This window comes from Anas platyrhynchos, chromosome 2 (assembly GCF_047663525.1).
Source record: "Anas platyrhynchos isolate ZD024472 breed Pekin duck chromosome 2, IASCAAS_PekinDuck_T2T, whole genome shotgun sequence".
In the NCBI taxonomy this organism is placed as follows: Eukaryota; Metazoa; Chordata; class Aves; order Anseriformes; family Anatidae; genus Anas; species Anas platyrhynchos.
This window is the reverse complement of record NC_092588.1, coordinates 58,830,305-58,843,833: the sequence shown is the minus strand read 5'-3', so window position 1 is coordinate 58,843,833 and position 13,529 is coordinate 58,830,305. Positions and strand designations below refer to the sequence as shown.

At 36.1% G+C, this 13,529-nt stretch overlaps 1 protein-coding gene across 2 annotated transcripts in view; it reads left to right on the top strand.

Moving 5' to 3' along the window:
* Positions 1-13,192: 13,192 nt before the first annotated feature.
* CD226 (CD226 molecule) overlaps positions 13,193-13,529 on the top strand; it is a 29,889-nt gene continuing 29,552 nt past the window's right edge. Inside the window, exon 1 of one of the 2 annotated variants that reach the window (XM_021267007.4) lies at positions 13,193-13,414. The gene's annotated coding sequence lies outside the window, so the exon portion shown is untranslated. The remainder of the gene's footprint in view (positions 13,415-13,529) is intronic. The other variant, XM_021267005.4, reaches the window with a different exon arrangement.

Sequence of the window (13,529 nt, the reverse complement as noted above, 5' to 3'; positions counted from 1 at the left end):
AAAGTAAGAATAATCTGTTCTATAAAGAAATCTCAAGAGGCTAGGAAAAGAAATTTTATTGTTTCATATTACATTTTATGGTTAGATTTTTATATTTTATTCAGAGAATGCTTCTGAATTTTGAGTAACTTCAGCATTAGTGTTTTTCTGCTTTTATTGTCTTTTGTTGTTTTTGACACACCTTTGACGTACCTTTACCTACCTTTTAGATCACAGAATCACAGAATTTCTAGGTTGGAAGAGACCTCAAGATCATCAAGTCCAACCTCTAACCTAACACTAGCAGTCCCCACTAAACCATATCCCTAAGTTCTACATCTAAACGTCTTTTAAAGACTTCCAGGGATGGTGACTCCACCACCTCCCTGGGCAGCCTGTTCCAGTGCCTAACAACCCTTTCGGTAAAGAAGTTCTTCCTAACATCCAACCTAAAACTCCCCTGGCGCAACTTAAGCCCATTCCCCCTCGTCCTGTCACCAGGCACGTGTGAGAACAGGCCAACCCGCACCTCACTACAGCCTCCTTTAAGGTATCTGTAGAGAGCAATAAGGTCACCCCTGAGCCTCCTCTTCTCCAGGCTGAACAAGCCCAGCTCCCTCAGCCGCTTCTCGTAGGACTTGTTCTCCAGGCCCCTCACCAGCTTCGTCGCCCTTCTCTGGACCCACTCAAGCACCTCGACGTCCTTGTAGCGAGGGGCCCAAAACTGAACACAGTACTTGAGGTGCATCCTCACCAGAGCCGAGTACAGGGGGACGATCACCTCCCTAGCCCTGCTGGTCACACTGTTTCTGATCCAAGCCAGGATGCCATTGGCCTTCTTGGCCACCTGAGCACACTGCTGGCTCATATTCAGCTGACTGTCCACCATCACTCCCAGGTCCTTCTCTGCCTGGCAGCTCTCCAACCACTCATCTCCCAGCCTGTAGCTCTGCTTGGGGTTATTGAGCCCCAGGTGCAGATATAACAATGCATTATCAAGAGCCTAAAAACATACATCTTTCTGGTCAGCGATTCTATCCAATACATGAATCTTAAGTTTAATTTGGCATTTCTAATTCTTAGTATGCAAAATTATGCCACTTAAATTGTCAGCCATTATTATCACACTAGTCTGAAATATAATGTTGAGTTTTTAAACTCAACCATAGAACCATGTTTTAATACTGTTTATTGTTCTTTTGAAAAATATACAATTTCGTGTTGCTCTTTATTTTTTATTAAGCAAAATTCATTTCTTCTCCTTTGTAAGGCCAGCATTCACATGATTTCATCAAAATATCAGAGGTTAACAGTAAGTCTCGCTGCCAAATGAAACCGATGATTTTCAGAAAGCTGATGGGTGTCTGTTGATCTGTGGTTTTACAAAGCAGGGGTGGTGCATGCAAAGCCCCTTCTGGTATTTTCAAACCTGTCAGAGATACACCCTACGACTTGCAGAACATGCTTTTATCTGCAAAAGACTGAAAACTCTGCTAAACTTGCTGCCTTCCCTTTCAAACGCAGTGCAAGAACTTATCACAGTAAATAGCCATGACAGATAATTATCACAATCAAAAATGCTTTATTCACTCTAAATTGCACCTATTCACAGAGTGCAATGAATTAAGTATTTTATCCAAACATAACATTGTATCATTGCAGAGATGTTGTGAGATTTTAAGGCATACAGTGGGAAGAAACCATATAACCTTTCAGAATTGAAATAAACAATATCTTCAGAACTCAGCAGCTATTTCACAGTAAAATCATGCTAGAAGAGAATTAGCCCAAAGCTTGCCTGGCTGAGAGCTGTCTTTAGAATCCACAAGGACAGGGTGTCTCACCTAAGTGGTGAGAGAACAGACTGCACTCACCCACATTTCCTAGGACACAGTGGTCAAAGACTACTGATCCTTCTTAATTAGAGCAGGAAAGTTCTGGCTGAATGTCCTTTCTAACTTTAGGAGCAATAAGGAAAAAATGCAGCCAAGTTCCAATTTGTTTGCTTCTTTCTGAAAAAGAAGGAAAACCTGTTTTAGGTGTGCCTTAGATATTCTTGGTCTGGGTATACAGAAGCTAATTGTTTTTCTCACTCATTTGTGAGTCATTGTAGTGGAATGATGGTTCAGTTGCACGACATTTTTGAAAACGAAGAAAGAGGACCAAGCAAATCTGCTGTATACTCTTTCACAATTAATGCTGGCCAGGTCACATCTGCTTTCGGAAGAATCACTCAATAATGGGATTTCTGACCATTTGTATCAAAGCTGAGAAAGTTTTGTTAATCCTGAGGTCAAGAGCCCAAGAATCATGCATATGATTGCTTCCTATAAAATAATTTATAGCAAACTTACTGTTTAAAAGTAGAAATTTAGCATTGTCTTTGGCATAACATTTGCCAAAAGCAGCACAAAAGAACACAGAAATAAAAAAATATTTTCTAAAATAGAAAAGGCTCAAAATAAACTTTGTGGAAAAAAGTTTTCTCTGTGTGTGTGTGAAATATCTCAATCAACAAGCTTGGCTAATTTACAGCAGGTTCTTTTGACTAATGAAAAGTAGATCTGACATTTCAAGCAATACATATCCATGCGTACTTTCTGGAAGAGCTAATTTTTGCTTCTTACGGGCAGGTAAAACTGTATGTTTCCTTTTCTTTCTTGTTCTATGTGAGAAGTGTTTCTAAAAACAACAAAAAGTATAGAGTAGCATTCAACAAATAACAGTGCTAGCAAGTTGAACGTTTGAGATGTTTGAAGCCATCAGAATGCAGTTTGGCAATTCTCAGTGCTTCATGTAGATAATACAAGATGTGTTCACTAGAATGAGTAACTTTCATACCTTGCAGTCTTTCGCAGGTGTTGTTTATATAAAAAGGCATCTTTAGAAATGTTTCATAATTAATGAAAATTTTCAGAAACCTCACCTGATATTGAAATACATGAGATCATCAACAGCAAGGCATGTCTCTTAAAGCCAAGTATTCTCAGTTCTCACTTCTTCCATAACATTAAATGCAAAGCTTCATGGAGAGAGAGCAGATGTCCTCGCTGCCTGGGACTTGGTGTTTTACAGGTACAGAGAACTGAAAGATAACCTCTGTCCTTGTTTCCGATCCATGAATGGTAAATGTGTGTTATGAAAAACTTGCCAGCCGATTTAGTTGAGGTCTAAACTTCATCAAAACCATCATTAGATGATGTTAAACTTTTAACATGAAGGTCATATCTCCTCAATTTAATTTCCCATGTGAGGTCTGCATCACAGGTCGCTACTTACTTCAGAGATCAGCTAGAGTGTCTTGGTGCCAATCATTGAACCAAATGATGAACCAAAACCTGAACAACACCAAAGAATTCCAAACAAAAACAAACAAAAACTCCTCAAAAGCTCTTCTCACAGAAGAAAATACAGTGCTCAAAATTTAGTTAGATTGGGAAAAATGTATTCTTGACTGAGGCAGCAACCACTATGTTAATATCAGAATAGCAGTACTCATCACATAAATCCAAATGTAGGGTATTTTAGAAAAGCTCAAAGTGCTTCCACTTCAGAAGTGAATTTTACAAAATCAAGGAGAAAATTTTCTTTCCTATCAGTCTTCATTCTATGATTCTAGTGCTCTCATAATTGATGATTTGCACAGGGAGCCATTTCCCATTGCCATGGCAACTAGGTTATGACTCACTCTCTGTCACCCAGGTTTCTTGCCCATTGGGAGATTTTTCCAGAAAGATGTATTCCAGACACAATAATAGTGCCCAAATAAAATCTTTAAGTTACATCCAATTAAATCGACTTTATCTGAATTTCAGAGCTTTTCCCAACCTGGAATTTCCTGAATCCTGAGACTATGCACATGCTTCAGTGCCTTGAAGATCAGATTCTCTGTGGTTTGAAAGCTTTTTATAAATGCTTTTCAAGAGCTAATGTAAAACTTCTGCAGGTAGAAGCAGTGTTATTGGAATTCACAACTTTTCTGAAACATTTGGTGTAATTTGGAATCCATTTGTGTAATTTAAGATATCTACTGCTCATTAATCCAAAAATTATTTCTGGAAAAAAAATTCTTAAACCCTTTGTAGTGGTTGCTTTGCACTTGCAAAATGTACTATTTCCAGCATTAAAAATTAGTTTCAAAAAAAAAGGAATGTCCAATTCCCCTGCCTACTGGTTAATGACCTAATATAAAAGCTACACTTGAGTAAGAATGCTTCTGCTGTCAGAAGTTACTGAGCATAATGAACTGTGTATGAAAAATCTCTATGGATGGGCCTGCTACTATGTGCGTAGGTGCAGAGCCACCACTGGGGAGGACTCTGGGGTTCGGGGCACCATGCTACTTGCAGCTGCCTCTGTGGGGTGGGGTTCTCCCTCTCTGCACCCAGTGGTGGGGTATCCACAGCAAACAGCCAGAGAACAGCTTGGAAGGCAATGGTGGTGTCTAGCATAATGCTAATGGTGGCTTCTGAATGCCTTTCTGTACTATTTTTACATTTGTTAGAGGAAAATGACTTTTGCTCACTTTGGGCGTTTGTTGATAGTAATCTGTATCTGCTTTGTTTCCATTTATTGGGTTTATCATTACAGCAACAGAGGGAAATAAATTAAACAAAGCTGCTATTTTAAGTCACAAAGGGACTGAAGCCAGAGTCAGAAAAATGTATTTGAATGTTTGTTTTTAAAGTTGAATTTCTTAATGACAATGTTATGCTAGCATCCTGTAAGAATAGAAACAAACAAACAAACAAAAGCATTCTATATGCTTTAAAAAACTTTTCATGGCAAAACAATTAGCATCTAACATGGAAGAAAAATCACCATGTATGTAATAATAACTGACTTTAAGAAGCCAAAGAATGTAAAAATAAAAAGAAAGATTTAATTTCACATGATGTTGAACTAGATCCAAGCAGAGGAAATATTATTCTATAGACAAACTCACTATAGGGTGTAGCAGGAATTGAGGTCAAAATGTAATCACCCAGAACGCAGCTCTTCAGGGCAGAATGTTTTTTTCTCCCATTGAACTGAAACGTCTATTAATGGTAATAAATCTTATCCTGTGCTGGGAATGTATTCGCAATGATGTGTCAGAAGAAAGTTCTTTAACAGCCTACACACTTTTTCATATGACTCTTTAAAATATTCTGTGTTTTCTCTCCAATGTGCTGGTATAATTTATTTTCAGTTAAAGTGAAAATGCCCAACTGGAAACAGTGGTAGGTGACAAGTGCTAAACCAAGGGTCTGAAATCCAACAGTCTATGCACAGAGAAAGAGAGAGAGAGACCGTAAAAAGTAAAATAGCCTGATTAAGTAAATAAGTTCAAAGGCAAAACTATAAACACCTGTGAAAACACTAACTACCTGCACTACCGTACTTTGTAAGGATTTTGTTTGAGCTTTATTTTCTTCTTATTTTGCTGTGCATGTCCTCCTTAAAATGCTTTCCATTTCTTCAGTTCTAGAAACATTTGTTGAACTTTCCTTTTTGAATTGCAGTCAGTGCTCTTAACATCAGTTAGCAGATATTTGTGCCAACCACTTAACTGTTAGATCCCTTTATACCATCATAGGTACAGTAAGTTTTGTTGTTGTTTTTCATATCCAGTGTAACAATATTATTGGTGCCTCTCTTACAAGCATACTACATAAACATGAGTGTCGTGTTATATTTCTCTTCTCATCTGTGAATGAAACCATAAGTAATGAATAAACAAAATTTTGTAATGGTATGAATGTGTCTGTCCAAGAGTATTACTCTAACCATAGTGGCAGAAAGGTACAAGTTTCATGCACTGCAAAGCCTTCATCTTTTCCAACGAAAATAAAGAGAATATAAAATGATCTACTTTGGCAGTTCTATATTTTTTTCTGCTTAAAATGTCCTTATTCTGCCATTCTCCCAACTCCTATAGTTGTCCTTTCTTAGCTTTAGTTAGAATCTTTTCATCTGATTTCACAGAAACTAGCACAGTCTATTTGAGAATTACTGATAATCTGCTGCTGACCAGCAGAGTGAAATGACGCACAAACCCACCACAAGCTTCTGTCCCTGACAGACCACAAGCAGCTCACCCATCTATAACATCAGGCTAGCAGCATCACAGGACACCAGGGAACTCCACTTGTGTTTGCAGTGTCCTTTTTCCTGGATAAAATGAGAAGAGTCATGCTTCTTTCTGTCTTGCAGTCAGTGCATTTTATTGCTGCTACATTTAAAAGGAGTTAATCTCTGCATAGTCTTTCTCAGAAGTCCCCTCACAGAAGTAATATCAATGTTTTGTAGTAGTCATTGGAAATGTTTTACTTGGTACCCAAGAGTTTTGTTTTGTTTTGCGTGTGTATTTTTTTTTTTCCTTTACCACTAACCCTCACCTCTCACCTGCATCATTGGATGTATCAGTAAAACAAATGACAGCCTTTTTCAGATGCAGTAGAAGGTCATACAGGGAAAAAATGAATTCAGAGCATCAGAAATTTCTCTTTGTAGAAGTAATTAACATTGTCAAAATCTTTCAAGAAAAGCAGAATGAGAACTGTTTAAGATGCTTTAGATACCACCTGTCTTATACAAAGAATGTCTAATATCAGAATGACATGAAATCTGTATCTTTGTTCTCAGAAGATTTTATTCACAATTTGATGAATTAATTGAGCTGCCACATTCCATATATTATTATATATGTGTTTTTTGAAGTAATAGATTTTCTGCTCAAATAGAAGGGGTGCACATATATATTCATCTTAGGTTTAATAGGAAATACCATTGATTTGGCTCTGAAAAAAAAAAATAAAAAGCCCATTGAGACTAAAACAACACGCAGGAAATACCATTTACCATCATCTACAACAGCAATAAAAAGCAGCACACACTGCTTAGGGATATGGTTTAGTAGCTTAGGGATATGGTTTAGTGGGGACTGTTAGCGTTAGGTCAGAGGTTGGACTCGATGATCTTGAGGTCTCTTCCAACCTAGAAATTCTGTGATTCTGTGATTCTGCTCTCAGTCAAGCCAGGAATTTTGAGACAAAAATCAGCTATAATGATATACTGTATCCTTTATTTTACGTTTTGAAAAATAATCAACAACAACAAAAATAAATAATGTTATATATCCAGGTTTCTCATTGCAAAATACATTCATACTCGTAAAGGATACAAACAGTACTGCAAGGAAGTTGATGAATCCAATTCTGTCCTTGATTTTGATCTTGATCCCGGGTACTAGCCTGAATAACCTGAAACCTACAGTTGTATGTAGGACAGTTCAGTGTACATGAAGACCACTCTTCAGTTAGAGCTGTAAGAATGAACTGCCTGCAAAAACAAGGTCTCTTATCATTTCTGATCAACCTAAATTCAGTCAACAAAGTCTTTAAAATTATCCTAGCAAGGTTTACTTCAGATTATCTATTTATATTCCTTCCTGTCTAATGCATCAGATTATTCTGCTAAGCCTTTGAGCACTTGCACATCATAAACACAGATCTTTACATTTTTAAAAAGTCTCTTTCACAGTAACAAAAGTGAAATAAAATTTCAATTAAAATAGAAAGAAAAAATAAATATCTTTTAACTTTGGATGGTTCAAAATAGGTTAGGTTTCAAACTGGTAGAGGTTTCACACAAAATTTCAAGTAAGAGGAATTGAACCAAATTGTACAAATAAAAGCACAATATTTTTAATTAATAGCAATATCAATATACCAATGTAATTATGTTATGATGTTTGATAAGCCATCTTTGAGCAGGTATGCTACTTTACAGACATTTTATGTTACAGTTCACATATATAATTAAAAAAAAAAGGGTCCAGTTCCCTTTGTTATGAGTAAATTAATGAAATAAAAAACTCTGCAGTCACCATAATTAAATTAAAAAAAAAAATCCTCATTAAATAATTTGTGATGATTCTGTAATGGTTGCTCTGAAACCATACTGATGTAATATAATTAAACTTTCAGGATCTTAGAAATCAATGATCACAGTTGCAAGCTAAATTTAGGAAAATAAAGACAACCTATTATATTCCTTCTCAAACTGAAGAGACTAATTGAGAATATGACTCACCACTGCTTTATGTCTGCATAAATATCACTGATTTCTTTGCATCTCCATTAGCATAAAACAGATGTAATATGTTGTAGTGAATCAGGCAGGAGGTTATGGTACAATTATACTATTTCTACTAAAACAAATGATTACAACAGATATTCCTTAGTTCCACTAATTTACAGTTTACTGCAAGACCTTTCTTGAAAAGTCTCTACTGTTGTGTCAGGCCTTCCCTGAGCAAATGAACTGTAAAACAGCATAGTTATCAAGAAACATCTATTCTTGATTTTAGTAAAGATAGGATTTTTGCTTGAAGAATTGTAATGTATCAGTATATGAGCATGTAATGGTAAAAACAAAATCCAAAACCAACAGAGCGTAATTAATTGCAATAAAACAGAAATTTTGTCTTCAGATGTTTTTTTGTTTGTCTGTTTGTTTGTTTGTTTCTTCCATTTCATTGCATATTAGAAGTTTTGTTAGGAAGTAGTTGTTGGTTTTCCATTTTTTTTTCTTTTTTTAAAATTAATTAATTAATTTAATTTAATTAATTAATTAATATTATTGTCTCTCCCCAGGATCATTGTCCTCTGTAGAGTGGGGGAATATAGAGCCTTGTTTGTTCAAAAGTATGCTAGCAAATATTTTTAGTTTTCTATTCTGAATACCGTTAGCAGTATACCTCTAGGGAAAGAGGTTGCTTGTTTGTTCTGAAGTATGCTGCTTTCAAGGGGCAGTTTGAATGGGCTGGTATCTCCTGCAGCATTTAAAACCAGTCAAAGAACAAAAAGAGGAAAAGAAAAGCTACCATGGATTTGTGCCAAGTTAGCTCTCTGGAAATCTCTGTAACAATTAGTGGATCACTCACTAAGTTAACAAGACCTTGTGTTAGTCACTACCACTGCCTTCCATGAAACCACTGTACCAAGTGCCTAGGTGCCCTTGGTTTCTTTTCATCAGAACACAGGTAATGAACCAGAACAAGGTAACTCTAAGATGTCAAACCTGCTGGGTGTGACTCATTAAATAAAAGAGTCTGAAAATAAATTTTCCCCCAAACCCTGTGTCCTCCTGGGAGCTGGTCTCTCTCCAGTTCTGCTGCAAAACTTCTCCATGCCACCTGGGTGAAAGGCTTCACAAGGCCACTGCCTTGGTGGCATCAGGTGTTGTCTGCCTCCTGCTTCAGGGTCTTTTCTCATCTGCTTCTGGGCTCTTGCTGCAGGCACATGGCTTCCTGCCCTACCTCAATGTCTAGCCGAACCTGTCCTTTCTCAGCCATAGGCCAACAGCAACTTCCATCTCTGTTGCCCAGTGACACCCTGCTCCCTCCTTTTTTATTTTTAATCAGAAAAAGAAATATGCAAAGTCTTCAAACTAGACATAGCTAACAAAGCAAAGAGTTACCTGATTTTCTGTTTTTACACATCACCACCGCTAACTTGAGATACTGGAGTTTGGTGGGGAGGGAGACCCTTTAGTTGTGTTTGTGTAGGGGGTGATAGGGGGCGAAACTTTTAGATAGTATTGGGCGATTGATTTGATTTAGTTGGAAAGAGATGAGCAATATCAAAAAATAAATTCTGCTACTTTGCTCTTTATCATTTTTTTTTTCTCAGAAAAGGGGCACAAAAAGGGCTTAAGAAAATAAGATACTTGAGATTTACTTATTTATTTATTTATTCTAGAAAGGTAGGCTGTATCAGGTCCTGAATGCATCAACGAAAAAAGGTGAAGATGCTGTATAAATAAAAGATGCAGTCTTTTCTCTCTTTAGCTTTCTCCCTGGATTTTGAAAGCCATTTTTAAAGCTATAAGCTTCTTTGCCATCTATCAGTTCCAGATTTTCCTTGTCTTGTCCATGTCTGAACTGACAACGCCATATAATTCAGGGTAACCTCAACCTTAACTGAACTGCCTCTGCAGGAAGGTTTCACATCCTGGCTATATTTGAGGATATTGTTTAGGAAACAGTTCAGTAAGCCTTTGCCAGCAAAAGGGAAAAGCAGCAACATTCATTTCCTTGAACTGGCTTTTAACAGTTTTAAAGGTTTTTTTTTGTTGTTTTTTTTTTGTTTTTTTTTTCTCTTATCAGCATGATTGACATAAAAAGTAGAGTTGAATCAGGAAAAGAATAGTTCAGGAAAGATAACAGGTACATAAGAGAGAATGGCTGTGTTCTGAAAGGGAAAGGCCCCTTCCCAATAATGGATTTGTTTGAGGACCTTGAAGTTCTTCTGCTTCCATTTTTCCTTCATTAAAATGAAACTTTCAGATTTCTGTAAATATTATGACTTTCTGGAAATTAATAAGCTAAGAGACTTCAACAGGAGGACAGGAATTTAAAAGCCCACGCACATGGCCAACTAAAAAGTGTTGGTACATTAAATTCATAGATACTCAAATATAATTTAATACTTTCCTTTGTGAGTTAGTTTCTTTCATGCCTTTCAAATACTGTCTTTCATGTTAATAAAGATAAAAATGCAAGGTCATAACATAGACCAATTATATATATATATATAAAAAAACAAAAAACAAAAATAAAAACAAAACAAAACAAACAAACAAAAAACAAAAAAAAAAAAACAAAAAAACAAAAAACAGTGAATAGAAATCCAATAGTATCTTCTTTCTTCTATTTTAAAACAAAAAGAAGAATTTAAAATATATTTTTGTAGATGTTTTCAAATACCTTATTGAACCAATGGCAAATATTTACAGATTTGACCACATACTAGAAAATGTTTAGGTGGATGAAAATGGCTTGGTGATAACCTCTATCATTAAGCAGTTATATAATTAAAATATAAAGAAAATTTTAAATCCTAAAATGAAATGACATGAGGAAGAGGTTCTTCACTGAGAGGGTGGTTGCACACTGGAACAGGCTCCCCAGGGACGTAGTCACTGCACCAAGCCTTTCTGAATTTAAAAAGTGATTGGACTGTGCACTTAGTCACATGGTCTAAATTTTTGGACAGACCTGTGCGGTGCCAGGAGTTGGACTTGATGATCCTTATGGGTCCCTTCCAACTCGGGATATTCTATGATTCTATGAAATTTTTGGTAATTTTCTTGGGATTATTTGTTGAGGTTCTCTGTGTTTTTTAAGTAGGACACTTTTTTTTTTTTTTTTTTTTTAATTGTCTTAATAATCGTTTTAAGGTCACTTTTTTGTCATATTTTTTCACTTTTGTTTTATTCAAATGGACAGAAGAGTGCTTTCAGCATCTGTTTTAAGAATTTTCCCTTCACACAAACAGACACACAAACTTCTCTGAAGTTTGGTAAGTCATAACAGGCAGACAGTCTAGCCACAAACACATCAAAGGAACACTGCTTACACAGTGAACTTAAGAAATGCCACAAACCTTCTTATCTCTTACTAACACACCTCTCACTTTAGAGTCAGCAGCTGTATTGCTTTACAGTGTCTAGTTCAAAATTTGTTCTGCAATGGTGTTTCTCCCAGTTCCTTAACCAGACCTTTATACTATTACTATTAGTACATTTTACCATGAGCTTATTCTGTCTTTCTGCATAGCTTTTCTATGTTCAGATGCCATAGATTACTTGTGATTAATCTCCCTGAAAATAAATGTGAAACTACCCTTCCTGGATCTCAACATGTAGTGATATCTAGCCTTCATACTGCAGCTGTGGTTTTATCACCAACAGTCTTCAGCTTCCTGACCTGTTTAGGTGCTCAGTGTTGTGTTAGAATAAATATCCAGTTAGTGGTCTGGTTCCAAAACTGCAAATATTTTTCCAGTTCCAGAAATGTAAGAACATAATCTAAAGACCTCCCTCTTGCAGTTTTTCAGGCTGAAACATTTCATCATAGAATTATAACTTATATTGCATAGCCTCCTGGTGATCAGTGTGTTTAAAAAAAATAAATCAAGAACTTAAGTGTAATTTATAAATTATATTTTCTTTACTTTTTTACATTGAAGAAGGCCTTTATATTCAATATATATATATATATATTATATATTATATATAATGATTATATAATATATATATATAATATATATATATATATATTTTGCCCCTGTCTGGATCATATTTAGTTATCTATCCCTAAAATGTGATTGCATTTAATTCACAACTTTTTTTTCTTTTTTTTTTTTCTTTTTTTTTTTTTCAGTTTCTTTGGAGAAATACTGGGTGTTAACTTCTACTCTGAGGTGAATGAGTACATAGTTAAAAATCTTATCCATTATGTTACTGCATCAGGCATGCTTGTAGATTAATTCAATTTGGTGGTCTTTATTAATTCAGTTAGATTAGATGCAGAATAGGAAAAAGCAGATTGAATTATTTGCCTTTATCCAACTGTAGCACTCAGCCTTCCTGTTTAAAAAAATTGAAAGAAAATCTAATTTCCTTGATGGCGGTAGAGAAGAGAGACTTATCTTTGGAGAAAGAGGGAGTTATATCATTTGTCACTGAACTACCATTCTGGGTTGGTTAACCTGGTGCCTAGAAGGAAGAGCTAATCTTAAGAGATGATCAGACCAAGCTCAAAATATGCAAATCACTCTTCCCAGCGTATTTTCTTCATTATTTTCACTGAAGAATCACTGAAACTGAACAGACCTGAACAGACCCTGTCCATTTTCCCATTGGCCATGTTTATAGGTAAATAAATAGTACCTGGAGTGATCTCCTTTTTGCTTATCTCCTGCTTCAATTCACTGCCACGGTCAAGGCCCTTATTCTGATGGTAGCACTAGTATATTTGCCTCTTTTTCTGCACTATTGCTGCAGGCCTATCTGTTATATCTTAAATACTAATGAATCATTAAAAAGGGTATTAACATTGTGCTGGCTCTATATGTATGTCTTATTCTTCACACTTTTATAGCAATTTCCATTAGAGAACCTCATTACAGAAATTATTGTGACATGCTTTGAAACAGCAGCCTTCATTATATATTATCTATGTATTGGATTTGGGGAAATTAATGCACCAAGAAATGAAATGACTCACTCAGGGTCACAGAAGATGTGTGTTCAAGTCAAGATTAAAATCCAAGCCATAGATCTCCACTGTATTTACTGCACAATTGCTTCTTTCTCTTCTCTTTCTAGTTTTTCTTTTAAACCACACCCTAGTTACACATTCAGCTGGAAAATTCCACTATGCTGTTTTTGCTGTCAAATAGTAATTAGCATTTAGCCAACAATTAGTGAAAAATGGCTTGATTGCCTCTCTGAATTTCTTCTTCCTTTGCATTGGGATTCACAGGACAGAGAGAAAGTGGGATTATTGGGAAAGAAGAGAGGGAATGGCAGAGAACCAATGAGGAAGAGCCTAAGGAACCACTCAGGTGATGGGGTGACCATGAGATGTGCTGCTGCTGCTCCTGTAAGTCTCTTCTCAAATCTCCACAGATGATCAGAGAAATGTGGATTTCCCAGCCTTTTGGTGCTGGGGAGAACAGGGAGAATCATAGGTTACAAGTCAGGTAGGTAGGATGGAA